At 44.5% G+C, this 20,000-nt stretch overlaps 1 pseudogene across 1 annotated transcript in view; it reads left to right on the plus strand.

Moving 5' to 3' along the window:
- Positions 1-1,391: 1,391 nt before the first annotated feature.
- LOC311366855 (sodium channel protein type 5 subunit alpha-like) overlaps positions 1,392-20,000 on the plus strand; it is a 139,672-nt pseudogene continuing 121,063 nt past the window's right edge. The window contains exons 1-3 of the transcript in view: positions 1,392-1,416; positions 1,512-1,612; positions 6,054-6,163. The product of the transcript in view is annotated as a sodium channel protein type 5 subunit alpha-like (transcript). The remainder of the gene's footprint in view (positions 1,417-1,511; positions 1,613-6,053; positions 6,164-20,000) is intronic.

The raw sequence follows: 20,000 nt of genomic DNA on the forward strand, positions 1-20,000 counted from the left end.
ACTGTAAACCTGTTTCAGTCTTTTGGACAGGAACGCAGTTCCCTGGTCAGTGAGGATTTCATCTGGTATGCCTACCCTAGATATCAGCTGCAGTAAAGCTTGTGCAATAGCGCTAGCTGTGACTAAGCTGAAGGCCTCTTTTAACACTTCATCTGCTTTCTGTAGTTCACCGAAATTACTGGGAATCTCCCACAAAGCTTCTTATGGCACATCAGGAACAGGCATCTGATCTCTCATTCTCTGCACTGTGCCCTGCAGCTTCTCTCTCCTATGTCTGCGGCTCTTTTGTACCTTGACATGCCCTGGTGGGCTAATGTCTACCTGACTGAAGGGCATCACGTCTAGCAGTGACTTATTAGCATCACCTCTAGCCTTAACTTGTGCTTGAGTCGCTACCATGCTAACTGGCTTGGTAGATTGCACTAATTCAGGCAGTATGGGTACATCCTGTCCCAATACTACTGGCTTGCTCAACCCTTCAACTACCCCCGCAGTTAGCCAAAAGGAATGCCCTCTAACCACAAGGCATATCTTTGCCACAGGATATACATGCTCATCCCCATTAACACAGCACAACCTGATTTGTCTTTTCCCAAGCTTCTCTGACTTCTCGATCAGATGGGACTGAACCATGGTCTTGGTGCTGCCTGTGTCTAGTAGAGCCCAAGTAGCTTTACCATTGACAGTAACCAGGACAGTCTGAACTTTGCCCACACACTCGTTAGATGTACCACCATGTCTAGGTACACTACACATGCCTAGCATCTCTTTGGCCTTTCTGATGGGGCACTCTCTGCTGATGTGACCTGGGTGATTGCAGTAGTAACACACCACATTCACTCTGCTCTGTGTGGCTGTGTGTGCTGGGGCCTGCCTAGGCTGGGAGCTAGCGGGTGAATGGTATGGTGGTTTAGGCTGTGAACTAGGCGTTGTGTGAGGCTGTGTGTATGGCGTCTGACCAGACCCCCTAGGACCAACTCCCACACTGAATCCCCCAGACTTACCCCCGGCTGGTGATCGGTTGAAGCTTTGGAAGCAGAAAGCCTTTGCACCCGGGCGTGCACCCAGGAATGCTTCTACCAGCTCCGCAGCCTGCTGGCCAGTTGTCGGGTTATGCTCCTTCACCCACCCACGCACATCAGGAGCCAGGGAACACAGGTACTGCTCCAGGATGAGGAGCTCTCCGATCTCCTCAACAGTCTTTCTGTCTGGCTGGATCCATTTCCTATAGAAGTCCTTCAGGTTGTACAGCTCTTTCCGCGTCTCTCCTGGTCGGATGTCCGGATCACGGAACTGCTGCCTGTAGACCTCTTTGCTGATCTCGTATTTTGAGAGAATAGCTTCTCTCACTTTGCTGTAGTCCATGGCCTCCAGGATATCCATAGCCACATATGCAGCCCGGGCCCGACCCATCAGGTAAGGTACCAGGTACACGGCCCATTCAGTTTTTGGCCACCGATAGGCCGCTGCCGGTCTCTCAAAGGTGGTGAGATGTCATCTCCCTCCTCCAGCTTCGGCACGGCTGCTCTGGTCCAGGCAGCGGGAGACGGCGCTGCTGGGTCTGGTGGGGCTGCTGGTCCAGGTCCTGGATATGGCGGTGCTGCTGGTGGTGGTACCACTGGATGTCGCACGCCATCACCGCCACGGCTCCGCTGTACCTCCAGCTAATCTTGGACGTTGTTCAGCTGCACCTGCACACTACGCCACCTTTGCTCTTGCTTGTAGGCCTCACGCTCTTGGCTCTGGAGGGTCCTCTGAAGGAGGCTGTAGAGGGATGCCATGTTCATCATCCCAGCATCCTCTGCAGTATCATCAGCCACTGGAACACCTCCCTGGGCTCCATCCGGATCCTCATTTTCTTCCTCCTCTAGCGGCATTCCCCGGGTTAGATGACGGATAGACATCCCCTGGCGTATTTGCGCCCGCCTTCACGGACTCTTCTTGGTGCTCTTGGAAGGCGCCACGATCCCACCGCTGTCAACTAATTTGAAAGGCCGTTGTGGTCACCTCACGTATTCGGGATGTGCAAAGAAAAACGAGGCAATTCCGTTTGGCCAAAAAGAATGAAGTTTTATTTACTTCAAAACCCAGGGTCCAAATAAATAAATAAACAAAACAAATCCACTGGTTACAAAAATACAAATTAATGTTTCAAAAAGAAAAAAGTTTAGCATAGCCCAGCATAAACTAAACTTAAATAATCCTAACAGAGATCTAAGTGGTGGCCTCGCATCAAACCACCTCTTACCTTCCTCTCTCCTCAACAAATAACCCAATACACCGGTCCTTTTGCTGCAAGTGAGGAGGGTTTCACTTTCTCACACAGATATTTTCGTTTTTAAATAAATATTTGGAAACGAAAATTCATGTATTCCGCAGTGTGCCTCTCTGGCATTCAGCGGGTCTACAGGATCGCACTTGTTTCTCCGTTAAGGACAGGATCTCATGGAACGAGGCTGCTGCTTCGCTGTACATTTTCTCCAGCCGCACGTCATAGTTTGGCGACATGGCACTGTGTAATCTGCCGAGAAATGTGATCAGATCGCGGTAGTGACGTCGCTGGCATAGGCTACCGTATTTAAAATAGCATGCATATGCATTAGTTATATTCTTAATTTAATTTACAGAGCAATCCCTGCAAAGTTTCTAGGTTTAACTATAGAAGAGACTAGGAGGATTAGTATGTGTCTGATGGGTGGGGTGGGGGGGGCGTGGCATCACGATGGTGGCTCTCCATCGTGATGTCGGTCAGCCATCACGATGGACGATGTTATCGTCCATCGGCACAACCCTAGTATCTATGTGATGTGAATCATGTTTAATGTTGATGAATTTGCTTTCACGTTCATTATTTAATTCATTCATTCAATCAGCAATTCCTTTGATTAAATTAATACTTTTTTCTTTCATTCAACATACATTTTATTTGAACAATAACTAAACATTGCTACTTGAGGTGAGAGAAGAGAGAGGAGAGGAGCAGAACAGTGAGACTCCAGCTTCCCCTTGGTCTCTGTCTGTGAGCGCTTGTCTCTTCATGTTGTTGTTTATTTTGCTGTTATTGAGAGTCTGGAAGGCATCTGGTGAAGTGGGTTAGAAAGGAATCCACCAGGGATTAGATGTGTTAAGCAAAACTACAGGGGTTGAATCAAAGCGAGCAAGATTGAGACGGAGCGAGGTAGAGTGAGAATTAAAGAGAAAGGGTGATGAGTAAAGCTTCCATGTTTATTTCTGGTTCAGCAAAGTGATCCCAGCACTGTGTTCTGACCAGGTGTTACAGCACCCAGCGTCCCTCTCCCCTCGCTGCCCCACTTCTCCACCTCTGTCCTTCTGTCTCCTCTCTGTAAACGCTCCGTTCAAACCACTTTGACATCAAGTTTCTGTTCCTCTCGGTTCATCTCTCTTTCCCATCCTCTTCACTTCACTGTTTTATCTACCTCTTTCCAGCTCTCTCTCTCTCTCTCTCTCTCTCTCTCTCTCTCTCTCTCTCTCTCTCTCTCTCTCGTCACTGTGGACAGTTGCCGTGGGGATTTCAGAAAGACAGGACAGACATACAGTAAGTTCAACAGTTCTGCTGATCCATGGCCGCTGACACACAGACACCCAAATAGTACTTTAATAACTATAATTGCATTATAGTACTAAACTTGCTGTAATTGCTTGCAGTTCAGTTCAGTTCAGTTTAACTTTATTGTCCCAAAAGGGAAACTTTTCTTGCAATACTTGCTATATATGCTATATGCTCATCCCAAAGCTGCTAGTTAGCGAGCTAGCCAGACAAGTAACAAATACACTGATCAGAAGCAGCCAGGGCCAATCAAGAGCTGATGGGTTGATAGACAGATTCGAAAATGTATTAATCAGGTGAGTGCTGCATGCAGTGCTCAACTATTGTTCTTCTTGGGCTTTATTCTTTCTTTCTTTCTTTCTTATTCTCTACAAACTTTGGGACCATACTCCTTCGACAATTGTTCACCTAGAGACTCCATTCCACTTTTAAAATGTTGAATTGCGCGTTATCTTTCAAATTCTCCATTTTTTTTCTTTTTTACAATGGAAGTCAATGTGAGAGAGGGAAGCCAAAATAAATTGGAACAGATTTTCGATATCATTTATACTTTTTTCAGAATAAATAGTTTAATTTCATACCCGCTTTGTATATTTTCACAGCTGTTGTGATAGCCACGCTTGTGGCCGGAGCTCGCAGAGCACAACAATTTCAATATTTAACCTAGAACGGTTTCTGTATTTTTTGTTACAGTGGCGCTAAAATGATTCATATTATCAATTGGAAATATGATTGTTATACATCGGGCGTTTGTGTGTGGGAACCCCCGTTCATATGGCTAGAGGCTATTCATTAATGCACTTAATTAATAACTCTAATGTGTCACTTGGCTCTATATTTATGAGAAACTTGTTTATTCAAGTTTGTTTCTTGGCATTCATTTTAGTGAGATAACGGTTAGTAATCCCAGACAGGGAAGATGAGTGTATTATCAATCTAAAGGTAGGAACAAGCTATCACAGGCCAATATAAGAAACACAAATGTTTGCATTGGTCCTATATCTTCTTACATTTTTCATTAATCTGAGAGAAGTCACAGTAATGGTTAAATGAACCTGTAGGAAATGTTGGCTATTGTATTGTATCTTTTTTTCTTTCTTTCTTTCTCTCTATCTTTCTTTCCTTCGCTCTTTCTTTCTTTCTTTCTTTCCTTTCTTTTTTTTTTTTTTTTTAAGTTTTCTCTCTTTCTAGTTTGGGTGTATTATTAATCTAAATGTAGGAAAAAGCTATCACAGGCTAATATAAGAAACACAAAGGTTTGCATTGGTCCTATATCTTCTTACATTTTCCATTAATCTGAGAGAAGTCACAGTAATGGTTAAATGAACCTGTAGGAAATGTTGGCTATTGTATTGTATCTTTTTTTCTTTCTTTCTTTCTCTCTATCTTTCTTTCCTTCGCTCTTTCTTTCTTTCTTTCTTTCCTTTCTTTTTTTTTTTTTTTTTTAAGTTTTCTCTCTTTCTAGTTTGGGTGTATTATTAATCTAAATGTAGGAAAAAGCTATCACAGGCTAATATAAGAAACACAAAGGTTTGCATTGGTCCTATATCTTCTTACATTTTCCATTAATCTGAGAGAAGTCACAGTAATGGTTAAATGAACCTGTAGGAAATGTTGGCTATTGTATTGTGTCTTTCTTTCTTTCCTTCTCTCTTTCTTTCTTTCTTTCCTTCATTGTTTTTTTCTTTAAAAAGTTTTCTCTTTCTAAAAAAACTTAAAAAGATTTCTCAAAATCAACCAAGGTCCAAATGATCCAAAATATCGTACACATAAAAATAATTAAGTCACAGCAATTACAGTAATCGCCTGCTCCTTCTCAGAATATATTGTCATTTACTCCTGGAAAATAGACTTGTCAATGTATTGTAGTGGTGCCGCAGCTGACACATGAGCTTTGGCCACTGGTTAAATTCCAAGGCCGCGTCCCGGCTCCCTGAAGCCTCCCCCAGACCGCGTCCCGGCTCCCTGAAGCCTCCCCCAGACCGCGTCCCGGCTCCCCCCAGACCGCGTCCCGGCTCCCTGAAGCCTCCCCCAGACCGCGTCCCGGCTCCCCCCAGACCGCGTCCCGGCTCCCTGGAGCCTCCCCCCAGACCGCGTCCCGGCTCCCTGAAGCCTCCCCCCAGACCGCGTCCCGGCTCCCTGAAGCCTCCCCCAGACCGCGTCCCGGCTCCCTGAAGCCTCCCCCAGACCGCGTCCCGGCTCCCTGAAGCCTCCCCCAGACCGCGTCCCGGCTCCCCCCAGACCGCGTCCCTGAAGTCTCCCCCCAGGGCCGCGTCCCTGAAGTCTCCCCCCAGACCACGTCCCTGAAGTCTCCCCCCAGACCGCGTCCCTGTAGCCTCCCCCCAGACTGTGTCCCTGAAGTCTCCCCCCAGACCGCGTCCCTGTAGCCTCCCCCCAGACTGTCCCTGAAGTCTCCCCCCAGACTGCGTCCCGTCTCCCCCCAGACTGTGTCCCTGAAGCCTCCCCCCAGACTGTGTCCCTGAAGCCTCCCCCCAGACTGTCCCTGAAGTCTCCCCCCAGACTGTCCCTGAAGCCTCCCCCCAGACTGTCCCTGAAGTCTCCCCCCAGACTGTCCCTGAAGCCTCCCCCCAGACTGTGTCCCTGAAGTCTCCCCCCAGACTGTCCCTGAAGTCTCCCCCCAGACTGTCCCTGAAGCCTCCCCCCAGACTGTGTCCCTGAAGTCTCCCCCCAGACTGTCCCTGAAGTCTCCCCCCAGACTGTGTCCCTGAAGTCTCCCCCCAGACCGCGTCCCTGTAGCCTCCCCCAGGGCCGCGTCCCGGCCGGCTCTAGTGCTCATCCAACAGCTGCTGGGAGCAGTCACTTCGATGAGACACCTGTCATTTAGTGTGCTTGAGTGTGTGTGTGTGTGTGTGTGTGTGTGTGTGTGTGTGTGTGTGTGTGTGTGTGTGTGTATTGGTTCTAAATACTGCTCTATTAATATCTACAGATAGCTTTGTCCTACATGGAAGATCACAAATACATAATGGAGTGTGGTATGTGAGACCATGTGTGTGTGTGTGTGTGTGTGTGTGTGTGTGTGTAAGTAATTAACAAGTAAAGTGAGCAGTAAAGTTCTGAATGACCATGAGAAGAGAGGAGGAAAGAGGAGGAGAAAAGAGGTGGAGAGAAGAGGAGGAGAAAAGAGGAGGGTTGAGGAGCAGAGGAGTGAATGAATACAGAAAGATACAAAGAGATGGAGTTGGAGTAGGAGGATCTGGGTGAGTAGGGGTACAGAGAGAGAGAAGGAGAGTAAACAAAGGAGCGAGGAGGAGAGGGGGAAAGAGAGGGGCTGTCAAGGAATAGTGGATGTCAGGTCATTTATCAGTGGAAAGGAAAACGATGGAGTAGAGAGAGACAGTGCGTTAACATGACACTCAAGAAAGTCCAATTTTTGGGTCAGTCCAACTATGATTAGATTATTAAGATGCATATATACACCTTAGTTGAGCTAAAATCGAAATCGAATTGGGTTTCTCATAGTCGAATTAAGACCCCTAGATTATTCGACTGTTAGTCGCATTAAGCGTGCATGTGCGGATTGGGATTGGATTATGCGTTCTACGCATGCTTGAGATCTTTTCCAGGGGCCGTGAGCCGGAAGTAGAAGGAGACGATAGTCGTGTTGTTGTCGGCGTCGGAAAACGAGAAACGATTTATTTAAAAAGGTGGCGCAGAAGATGGAGGAAGCCGGTGAATAAGAATTGTATCCCCGGCCGCGGGAGCGCGCATGGCATGCATTCAGTAAGCATGGTGGAAGCACACAGACACTATGCTTCGATTTCACCCAAGGCTGAATTAAAAGTACATGTTTTTCTAAATGTGGGTCATCAACGAAGTTGTAAAGTAGTTAATTCGGGCACATCTGTCAAAATAAATGTTTTTTTTTCCCGACGTGTATACGATCTTTATTCATTCATTGCGCCGCGGCCAAACTGACAGGGATATTCTCTGATATTATGAATCTTAAAGACTGTTGGGTTCTCAGACTCTCTGATACTTCCACAACAAGTAAAGACTTATAGTGGGGTTTATCTCGCCCATGGGGGATAAGGAATTTAATTATACGGACGGGTGGCGGAGGGGCTGCTCCGGCGGGAGAAAGATGTTTTCAGTAGACAGCTGTCAATTCACTTCCAGTCCATCTAATTTCTCTGATGCTCCATTGTTCCGACCTCTCAATAACCCGAAAAATTCCCATTGGTCCTACAGCCCACTAGTCCGACGACCCTTTATTTCGAAAAAAACAACCCCTCCGCTCTGACATCCCATTGTTCCGACCGGCTTATGGATCACCTATGTGGCAGAGCCTGCATACGACAACAATCCCTTTCTCCTCCATGTTCGGTTCAATCTGGACTTCAGAGAGTCAAAGCCAAAGTTCCTTTCCCCCAATTCCATCCCCCCCATGGGCGAGATAACCCCCACTACGAGTCTTTACTTGTTGTGGAAGTACCAGAGAGTCGGAGACCCGACGTAGTCTTTAAGCTTCATAATATCAGAGAATATCCCCAGTTCGGCTGCGGTGAAATTAATGAAGAAAGATCGTAAACACATAGGGAGAAAAGAAACATTTATTTTGAGGTGACATGGACCCGAAGTGAAGTGACAGCTGTCTACTGAAAACATCTTTCTCGAATGCCGCCTGAGTTTGTTGTAGTGGATTTCATGATTTGTTTGCTTGATTCAGTTCGTGTCGGTCAGTTCGCCAAGAAGAATTATTCAGAATCATTTGTTTGTTCATTCGATCAGTCGCATTTCTGGTAGCGGTGAATCATGGAATGCATGGTTCTCAGCTGAGTCGGTCAGACTCAGCTCCTCCCTCTTTCTCATTCTCAAACTAATCACGATCGTGCAATGGTGCAAACGATCATCAATCAACACAACATTAACTAATGGCGCATTCCAGGCAACCCGTAACTCGTGTTTTCACAACCTTCTACCCTTGAAAGTGCCTTGGAACGGCAGTCAAACCCGTAACTCACTACCCGTGAACTCGTACCAGATCGATGTACTCCAAGTTAAAGCTTTTGACGTCACACACATAAACAACAATGGCGGCCTCTGTTGGTACTATCTATAAAATCGAATAAATCGGTTCTTAGGACATGTTTTATGGTATGGTATGGAATGTCCATATTAGTGGCATTTTGGCACGTGCAATAGTGTTAAATGCACCTGCTCTCAGTCCTCGAGTCTTCACCACTTCAGTCAGTGAATGAACAGCGACTCGCGAGTCAGCGTCAACGACTCAGCGACTAGTGGGTGGGTCTGGGAGTCGAGTCTCGGAGAACGAATGATACAAACGAGACGAACAAGAGAGAACTGAAACGGGAAATTAGGTCGGTTCGTTCTTGTTAAAGAGTCGTTCATTCGAACTGATTCGTTTGCAAACGACCCATCACTAGTTTGTTGTTGCTGGTGATGTAAAGAGGTCAGCCAGTGGCTCTATTACCACTAGTTGAAATGGGTACAGCGCCACCTATCATACTGGGGCATGACATGTTTCGGCCAATGAATCGATTTACTCATCGCCATGTATAACCGGACAATTGCAGTTGTCCAATTGCGAGCACAGTCAAACTATGGCTTTAATCGGATTAAGCTGTGCATGCAAATGTACTGAGAGAGAGAGAGAGAGAGAGAGAGAGAGAGAGAGAAGAAGAAAGAGAGGTCCTTTATTAGCCTTAACCTCCCAGTGCCTCTGCTGTGTTCAGGGTTTAGGTGTTATGTATGCTAGCTATGTTTTTGTCCTCATGTGCATTAATGTGCAACACACTTTATTAAGCAAGTTGCTGTACGTAATAGCAAAAAACAGTGATTAGTGGTTAGTTAGTAGTAGTTTAAATGTAGTCTCTATGGGCATGCTACGTACCAGAAACTAGAGAGGGCAATCTTTTTCACTGTTTCATCATGTATTTACAAAAGTTAATACCTTTTAGATTAAACAGCAACATAAACATTGGTTTAAAAGCCAATCGGACAGTTATGGGGAAGTTAGCACATTTACAAAATAGAATATGGAATCCCAGCTTTTAGTGGTTTAGTTTTGGGACAATTGAATGGAAAGATAATACTTGATTGGTACTTAGACAACACAGATAATCTGTTTAAACTTCAGGGAATATCTCCACTGTGCTATCATTTAAAACAAGCAGGAGCTGTGAAAAGGATCCTGTATTAACATGTAGGTGATGCTGAGCGGGGGCTTTGAGACCTGCTCAAGGACACATCGCTGGTGGTGCTTTGGCAAACACTTTCCCAGTGCTGATGCGGCAGTTGATATCTGTGGCATGTTGTAAATATCTCCTCTCATCCTCTCCTAAATCCCTCTCTCTCTCGTTGAGTCCTACATATCTCCTACACGTGTTCACAATTGTGTTCTTGAATATCACATAAATTATTTGTAGCAGTGGTTATTTTGCTCCAGGTCTAAGCCCTATATCCCTGGTCCTGATTGACAACGTGTTGATGGATAATTACACGTTCCTCTCCTGTGTTATGCTCATGTTTCACTGCAGACTGTGAGGTGACTGGAACGGGATTGTTAATTTAGGTGTGTTCCATCAAGAGATGCAACACAACACCACGGGCAGGGGAAAGGCCAGTGAGTGGATAAGGGAGTGAGCGGCTGAATTATAAATGTGGGAATGTGTGTCACTGTGCTTAAGCATTGCTCACTTGACCCCGTCAGGCTACAGTGACATTGTGTTTCACAGCCTAGGGCGAGCACCGCAGGGATGCTATTATATGTCCTCCAGGAGGTTAGCTGTGCGCTCTCGTTGCAGAACAAGCTACCGAAGGCAGCACCTCCGTCCACACCCAGCTGTTGGAGGTGATGAGTTCAGGCAACGACATGTGGACCAGTGTTGGAAACAACAAACCCTAACAACGAGTTATAAAAGGCTTTGTTTCTAGTGACTTTGAGGGCAAAACCCTGATGGTCTCCCCAAAGCACCTGAAGATGGGCTTCTGAACACATGAATGGGAGTGAATCTGTGATGTCACTGTGGTGTAACTCCAGCCGCCCCCCCCCCCCCGGGACCAGAGGAAACGCACCCTTTACCCTCCACCAGCGTCACCTTACACGACGATGACTTGGACACAGAGCCACATGACCGCACCCCCACACAAGGAAACACAAGACCCCAGCCACATGACCCCCCCCCCCCCACAAGACAATACATGACATGGGGAGGCGCACACAGCTCCCCGGCCAGCAGGCTGGGGCTCCAGGCTCTGCCTGTTTAGCTGGACTTTGATTGGAGTTTAATTAATAAGGAACGTGATAGGGCAGCAGACTGAAAACAAGAGCCCACCTTGAAAAGTCCTCCATCCTTAATGTCGCCGTATTAACTAAAAGCACCAAACCAGTTTATAATGTAAGAATCATTTGTTGACGAAGTCACATACACACTTACTTAAGCAAACCCCTTACTTAAGATTTTTTACATTCATCGATTTTTTACTTTTACTAAAGGGGAGCCCTTTAGTAAGAGACAGAAGAATAAAGTGCATAGGTGTGTGCGTTAATCCTGTGTAACATCTTTACAAAAGGACCAGCCGATGATAGAAAGACCTAGTTTACTTAATAAACAACAGTTTACTCCTACCTCCCCTCCCTACTCCTACCTCCCTTCTTCTCTCCTCTCACTCCCCTCTTATCTCCTCTCTTCTTCTCTCCTCTCCTCTCTTCTTCTCTCCTCTCCTCTCTTCTTCTCTCCTCTCCTCTCATCTCCTCTACCCTCCTCTCCTCTCCCCTCCTCTCCTCTCTTCTCCTCTCCTCTCCTCTCCTATTCTCTCCTCTCCTCTCCCCTCTGTCCTCTCCTCTCCTCGCTTATCATATCTCCTTTCCTCTCCTCTCCTCTCTCCCTCGGATGTTTTCATTAAATCTGTGAAGTTGTTGATGAAATCAGCCTCTGATTTACTGCAGAAGCGATTAGAGGAGTTAGTTATAAGACACTAGATCCTGCCTGCTGATTGGCTGAGAGCAGAGAGCCACAGGTGTCCAGGTCCTCAGATTGCTGCCAGTCACTGGTCTGGTCTTCATGAAGCATGTCTGATTTCCCAAGGGTGCTTGTGTGTGTGTGTGTGTGTGTGTGTGTGTGTGTGTGTGTGTGTGGGGGGGGGGGGGTGGGGGCATAGAGATAGAATATATATTTGGGGTGTGTGTGGATGGGTTCTTAGGAACATTTAGTGTGTGGATTTTAGACCTCATGTATTTCATTGTGTGTGTGAGTGTGAGTGAGTGAGTGAGTGAGTGAGTGAGTGTTTGTCAGTGTGTGTGTGTGGGTGTGAGTGCGTGTGTGTGTGTGTGTGTGTGAGTGTCAGTGAGTGTTTGTGTGTGAGTGTGAGTCTGTTTGTGTGTGTGTGTGTGAGTCTGAGTGTGTGTGTGTGTGTGTGTGTGTGTGTGTGTGTGTGAGTCTGAGTCTGAGTGTGTGTGTGTGTGTGTGTGTGTGTGAGTCTGAGTGTGTGTGTGTGTCCAAGTGAACAGGGCTTCAGGGTCAGAGTGACAGGCAGTGTGTGTCTAACCCGTCCTTCAAGGGCCCCCTGCTCTGCTGGGCCCCAGCGGTCTGGAGGCGTGCGTCTGCTCTGATTCATGGGCGTTACGGCGGGACGCCATTTTGAATATGAGATCTAAAATTCTGGTAACAAAATTTGGTGGTACCTGAAACACAAATCGTTGGTTTTTGGATGGTTTACAAATATATGAGATCAGATTTAAAAATAGTAAAATGGTGTTCAAAGGATCCGGGTAACTAATTTGTCCTACGGGGGATTAATAAAGTTGTATCGTATGATAACATCTGGATAATAACTGCGGTCTGAACCCAGGCACCGCCACGTTCCTCCTTCTGGTTTGTCACAGGATGACTGAGAGAGAGGGAGAGAGAGAGGGGGAGAGAGAGAGAGAGAGCGAGAGAGAGAGAGAGAGAGAGAGAGAGAGAGAGAGAGAGAGAGAGAGAGCAGTGGCGGCTGCTGGTCTTTCAAAGAGGGGAAGCTAATTTTCGGCCTACATCATATCAATTGTCAATTATGTATATGTAAATTATGCTCTCTGTTCCTTTTCAAGGAAATGCTCTGTCATACCAACTAGCTGTCTTTTCCAGTGACTTGACCAGTGTCCTCTCAATGGCCAGCGGAGCTAGGCTGCTTGAACGGTCTTGGTCCATTGTGTTAGGTGTAGGACTTGAACCGCTTTAAACAGGAGAAGCTCCTTTCTACACCTGCAGATGTAGCTCCAATTGTTGCCACTAATGAGCAACAGTTTGTAAAGCTGAGGCATTGCACTGGGCGATACAGGCAGCCGCCCGGGGCGGCATTACAGGGGGGGGCAGCACGAGCAAACGAAAAAAACACGCTCCAACAATGACGGTCAGGAAGAGCCCCAAGCTGGGTGCACCTGGATACTATATACACCTGGATACTATACACATCACACCTGGACACACATCACACCTGGATACACGTCACACCTGGACACACAACACATCACACCTGGACACACATCACACCTGGATACACATCACACCTGGACACACATCACACCTGGACACACATCACACCTGGATACTCATTACACCTGGATACTAAAGACATCACACCTGGATACTATACATATCACATCTGGATACACATCACACCTGGACACACATCACACCAGGATACTATACACATAATAATAATAATGATAATGATAATGATAATAATAAATACAGTTGCAAGCAACCATGACGGGGTCCTAGTGCATGAAAAGTATGGTGGCCTTATGAATACCTGATGGTAAACATTATGTGATGTAAGACACATCACACAGAATGGTTGGTTGAGGTTCGACTTGAACCAGCAACGCCAAGGTCATGAGTCTATTGCAATACCACTACAATACATTGACATTTAGACGGCTAGGGGCAGATTAAAGTATATTCTGAGAAATATCGGTCTTTTGTACATTATGGTATGGTCAGTTGGTCGGTATGGTAATATGGCATTGGTATACCTTAAAAACTGGTTTACCGGAAGTTAACATAGCAAAACAATCACCAACCATGTTTCTGAAGCATACTGGAAAAGCCATAATAATGCCAGCTACATGTGATTTTTGCTGGGAGGACATGACAAAAAGGTTACTGGGACTTTAAGCTAGGTGACCTTAGGGGGCAAGGGGAGGAGTTACAGACAGGTACCAGGAAGCAGATGAACAAAGGAAAAATGTTTGGGATGGCCCAAGGGGTGGTGGTGAGGGGGATCCGGATATCTTAAAACCCCACCAAACTCCTGAGAAGGCCACGCTATACAGACAACAAAAATGGAGTATATTTGTTTGAGCCTGCCTTACCGGTGAGATCCTTCCATTTTCTACAATGCATTGTTAGTGGACTACTTTTTACGTGTTTTTGGTGGAATACTTTTTTGGTGGTTTTTTGGGGTTTTGGACTTTCAGGGTTTGGGTGTTGGACTTTGGGAGACTTGGGGAAGGGTGAAGAAAGAAAAAAACGTATGGTGTATAAAAGCTGTGGACAATTTGATGTACTGATACAATTATCAAAAATCAATACAAAAGCTTTTGAGAAAACAGTTTGTTTATGGGGTATTTTCTTTGGAATATACTGGATGGCTGATGGGAATGTGATTTGATGGAAGTTTGCATATGTAACTGAAATATATTATGTCGTTTTCCGAACAAAAAGTGATAGTCTCCCTGAAAGAGAAATCAGGGTGATTGTTACACGCAGTTCAGAAAGGCAACTTCCAACAAATTAATCAAATTTTTATTTTCAGATATAGACTTGAGATTTGGCATGGGTATACTATGGAATATAGTATAGATAAAAGTAAATTGATGTCAATTAAAATACAGAATACAGAGATTCCCTACTTTTGGATGTACAAATATGTATATCCAAAAGTATACCATTTGCAGCTATATGACGAGCCTACATGTTTTTGACGCAATGTTAGAGCTGTTTAAACATCAGAGATGCATGTATTTCACTTTAAAATGTATATCTCTGCCGTCTTTAGCCTTATTGCTATGAATTTCACACCATTCACCAGTCACCTGGTACATGTGTGACGAGTTTGCAGCTTTAACCACTTTCGGCACCAAAGCAATTTATGTATGGGTGTTTGGTCGAGTTGTAGTCTAAATGATCAGAGCACATGGGTTGCACTCTGAAAGTTGTCCATCATGACAAATGGTGCATGTATAAAAAGTTTCATGCATATTGCACTTTCCTAGTGGTAATGGCAGTGGTAATGGCCTGTTTAAATGTTGAAATTCCAGGCCTTGTTATAGCGCCACCTATGTGTTATTCTGGGCAATCTTTTTTTATATATTTAACAAAACCAAAAAACAGCAGGGGACAAGACATCAAAATCAAGATAAAAAAAAGAAATGAAAAACAAAAAAAAAAACGTACACCACCATATTGACATGTACATTCACATTGCATTAAAGGTGACATATTATACCACCAGGTGTGAGTGTGAAAAATATGGTATCTTCCACTTCTGACATCACAAGTGGGCGTGTCCACCAGTGGCGGCTGCTCATCTTTCAAAGAGGGGAAGCTCATTTTCGGCCTACATCATATAAATTGTCAATTTATGTATATGTAAATTATCCTCTCTGTTCCTTTTCAAGGAAATGCTCTATCATACCAACTAGCTGTCTTTTCCAGTGACTTGACCAGTGTCCTCTCAATGGCCAGCAGATCTAGGCTGCTTAAACAGCCTTGGCCCATTGTGTTATGGGTGTAGGACTTGAGCCGCTTTAAACAGGAGAAGCTCCTTTATACACCTGCAGATGTAGCTCCAATTGTTGCCACTAATGAGAACAGTTTGTAAAGCTGGCACGGGAGTACGGGCTGCCGGAGTTTACGCGCCAGGGTTACCACGCCGAGACGCGCGTTAACGCTGAAATGCGATATGCCGGCGGGCCAATTGCATTACATTAATTGGGGACATTACATTATAACGGGGTCCGCGGTCGGAATTGTTGACGGGGGGAGACTTTTCACCGGACTTTTTCGTCATGCACTCGTCGTGCAAATGCCTGTGGTGATTTTTCAAGTGCCGGTATAAATAGTTGACAACAGATCTCGGGTCAGTCAGGAACACGGAAAAAACCGCGGCTTTGGCGATCACGAGATCGCGTTGTCTGAAATCGCAATTTCGAAAAAGTGAAAAAATTCCATTCAAAATGGGCAAATTTGACGGCACGCCACGGACACACCCTTCAACGTACAGTCACAAATGACACGGCGTTGGTTGAGCACCATTTTTTGACTGTACTGACCAATTGTGAAGCAGAACCGATTTTGTTCAAATACAAGGCGAAAAAAGCAAATACAAGACCACGGAATTCAAAATGGCCAACTTTGATGGCACGCCACGGACACGCCCTTCAACGTACAGTGAAATGTTATAAGGCGTTGGTTGAGCACCATTTTTAGACTGTAAAGAAAAATTTTGAAGTACATCCGATAAATTCCCTAGGAGGAGTTTGTTCAAATACAAGGCGAAAAAGTGAAAATAAGACCACGGAATTCAAAATGGCCAACTTTGATGGCACGCCACAGACACGCCCTTCAATGTACAGTTACAAATAACACAGCGTTGGTTGAGCACCATTTTTTGACTGTACGGACCAATTGTGAAGCAGATCCGATAAATTCCCTAGGAGGAGTTCGTTCAAATACAAGGCGAAAAAAGCGAAAATAAGACCACGGAATTCAAAACTGCCAACTTTGATGGCACGCCATGAACACGCCCTTCAAAGTACAGTCACAAATTTTATAGCGTTCGTTCTGAACAATTTTTTGACTGTACTGACCAATTGCTAAGAAGATCCGATAAATTCCCTAGGAGGAGTTGGTTCAAATAGAAGGCAAAAAAGTGAAAATTGCCGCAGAGAGTGCAAATGAAAAAATGAAAATATCCGACTTCCAGTGGGTTTTGGGGCATGGGTCCAACAGGCTTTTCTGTAGGTATTGGCACGTTGTACGTGTCTACCGAGTTTTATACATATTTTTTAAAGTTCCTGTAGGGGGCGCTACGAACATGACAAACACTATTTTTGGTATGTGAGCTACAGGCACCAGTCTACACGTGTCCTGTGAATTTCATATTCATAACTATTACGGTCTCCGCAGAGTGATTTACCCTCCTCTGGCGGCCATGTTTTTTTTCCAATTGACTTCATTTTACTTTAGCAGTTGGAACTTTGGTCCCTAATGGCCAGTAAGTTGGTCCCGCTCAAATCAAACATTGCGTCTATGAACTGTGGCGATTTTAGTGACAGGGCACGCCCATTTCGATGCCACGCCCCATTTAAAAAAATGTTTTTGTATCTGGGTCAACATCATAGGAGTCCAACATCATAGGAGTCCAACTATCAATGTTGATATGAGCAATTTACTTTTTTGGCATTTTAAACCACACCCATTTTCGGACTCAATGGCTCATGGGAGCTTTAAACTTTATTGTACAGACTAATCCTTATGTCAGATTGAAGATAATGGGCCACAGATGATATGTGCCAACGGATTTTTGTGAAAGTCGAAAAACCTGGGATCCTTAGGCAATTTACTGTTTTTAACTAAATTCAAAATGGCGGAAAATCTGGCTACCGGAAGTCATAGGTTTTTAAGGCAAATTTGTTCATCATGAGGATATGCATGAGTGACCAAAGTTTCATGACTGTAGGTCAAACCGGTGACACGTGCTGCTTGTTTCCGTTTGAATTTTTGGACAGTTGGTATAGTGCCACCTTGGGGCCAATGTGAATTTGACGCATAGAATATCTAAGTTACAGCAGTCCCCACAAATGTGCCAAATAAAAAAAGTTTTCGTATATGTTCAGGGGGGGAAAAATGCAGGCGAAGTGGACTAAAAATAATAATAAGAAGAAGAATAAACGGACCAATTACAATAGGGACCTTGCCGGTTTCGGCTCGGTCCCTAAAAATAGAAACATAATTTGACTACTGGCCCCAAATGATTTTAGTCTACGGAAGAAATAAATGCACTGCTGTATCCTTTTACCAAGAAAATCTATTAGTCCAGTCATTTTATGTTAAACAAATTGCAAAAGAAGCAAACTCAACTGATTTTGTATCCTCAATATGTCCTGAGTAAGGAAAAAAAAAGCCCCAAAAAATCCCATTATGGGGAAGTTTAGAAAAAGACCCAAATATATCCTATTCATATGCCTTCTTTCTTTTTCTCAAGTGAATATGGTCAATTTTTTAACCTTTAGATATCACCATGAAAATTACTGAGTTGATTACTTACATCCCGGATCTACTCCTCCATGGCCTCCCGCTCGGTTCAGAAGAGATTGTAGAGTCGACTGTTCGGCAGGGAGGACCCGGGGAGGTCTATGGCACAGGCATAGGGGCGGTGAGGGGTTTGGGACAGGGTGTAGGAGCTTGGAGTTCTCGTATAATTAGAGAAAGTTCCCGAAAACGGGAAGCTTTTTTATGCACTCTGGCACCTAATTTACATTTACTTTATTCATGTGTACCTCAAGAAACCTGGTGCCTTCCAGATTTATTATGAATTGTAATGTTAAAAACATTAGAAATACAAAAACTGCTATCAGTTTTTTGGGTGGCATTTTGAGGGTTTATTCATTGATCCGAATGACAGACGAATACATCCGGGGTATTTCACCTTTATTATTCTCTTTGAAAAAAAATAAATAAAATATATATATATATATATATATATATACATATATATATATATACATATATATAGGTCAAATAATGTTTGTCTACTTCTGGTGCGTGTGTGTGTGCATGTGTGTTTGCCTGTTTGTGTGTGTGTGTGTGTGTGTGTTTGCCTGTGTGCGTGTGTGTGTGTGTTTGCCTGTGTGCGTGTGTGTGTGTGTGTGTGTGTTTGTCCATGTGTTTGTGTGTGTGATAAGATGTTGGTAGATTAGAGCTCGGAGGAGAGAAAGCTAGCCGAGCGTTCCTTCATTCTGTTCATTATGTCTCTCATACATGCGCATGCACACACGCACGCAGGCCCCCACACGCATGCACACATGTACGCAGACACAAATGCACGCAGGCACACACATCTTGACACACAGCGGAGAAGCAGAGGCTGCTGAAAAGCCGACTGCAACCCGCTCACAGCTGCCTGAACTAGAACACATTTGGTTGAAGTAAATATAATTTCATTTATAAGTTCCTGCAAATAAAATTTGATACAACTTTTTATTTTTAATAATATTCTGTTTCACGGAGGACATAAGAGGACTGGATACAGAAAGTCAAATAACCTTTACTGGAGTTTAAAATAGACATTGCTCTATAAAGGCTTCAACCTGTTTCTCTGTTCTCCAGAATGATCCCATGATGAAGTCCTTTATGACGCCGTGATGAGCTGCAGTCGGGGGCCCTCAGTCTCACTCCATGGGGGCCGCTGAAGACTGTGGGGCCACAGTCTGAACCCCCTATAGGAGAGGGGACCACTGTCTAAGAGCCTGGACATGTAGAGATAATGAGGAACAATGCACTTCACAATAAGGGTACATTCATTTACATTTAATTAAACCTTAGTTACCTTAGTAATAAGCATTAACTAACAGTAAATGAACAGTTAACAGATTGCCTAGTAATCATTTACTAGTGTAACATGTTTACTAATGGTGCTCAAGTTAGCTAAGGTATTCATTTATACATTATTTAAGTTGGTAAGGGTTAACCCTTACCTTAACCCACTAGCACTTAGTATAATCCCAACGCTAACCCTAACCCTCATGCTAAGGCTTTATAATAACGATCATTAGTATAACTAATGTTTAATAATGGGTCATTAATGTATCCTTATTCTAATGGTTACCGTTAAATTGTAAATTTTAGGTTTATAAAAAAAATGTATCCAAGAAATGTGATATGTGAATCGTTTTATTTCATGTTTTGTACAAGCGTGCTCAAATGACCATAGAGAGTCTAGCCTATCCGATTCAAATGCCGATACATGCCTATTCCTTTATACGACTCCAGCTCAATGAAGACCTCACTATTCCAAGAAAACCATATACAGTATTATGTCTGCCACCCATCCAGGAATATTCCCTTTGAAACCCTTTTTAATGTATGTGGTTCTAGTAGAGCTGGGTTCTGTGTGAGTGGGTTCTAGTAGAGCTGGGTTTAAGTAGAAATGGGGTCTAGTAGAGCTGGGTTCTGTGTGAGTGGGTTCTAGTACAGCTGGGTTCTAGAAGAGCTGAGTTCTAGTGGAGCTGGGTTCTGTGTGAGTGGGTTCTCTGTATGTCCCCTAGAATGCTCTAACAAAACTCCCTTAGCTTCAAGGAGGTCTACTGCCATTCTTCACTGAGCAGTACATACACACGTACATACACACACACACACACAAACACGCACGCACGCACACACACACATATACCCCTACACACACA

Source organism: Micromesistius poutassou (genome assembly GCF_964030765.1).
Source record: "Micromesistius poutassou genome assembly, chromosome: 21".
Taxonomy (NCBI): Eukaryota; Metazoa; Chordata; class Actinopteri; order Gadiformes; family Gadidae; genus Micromesistius; species Micromesistius poutassou.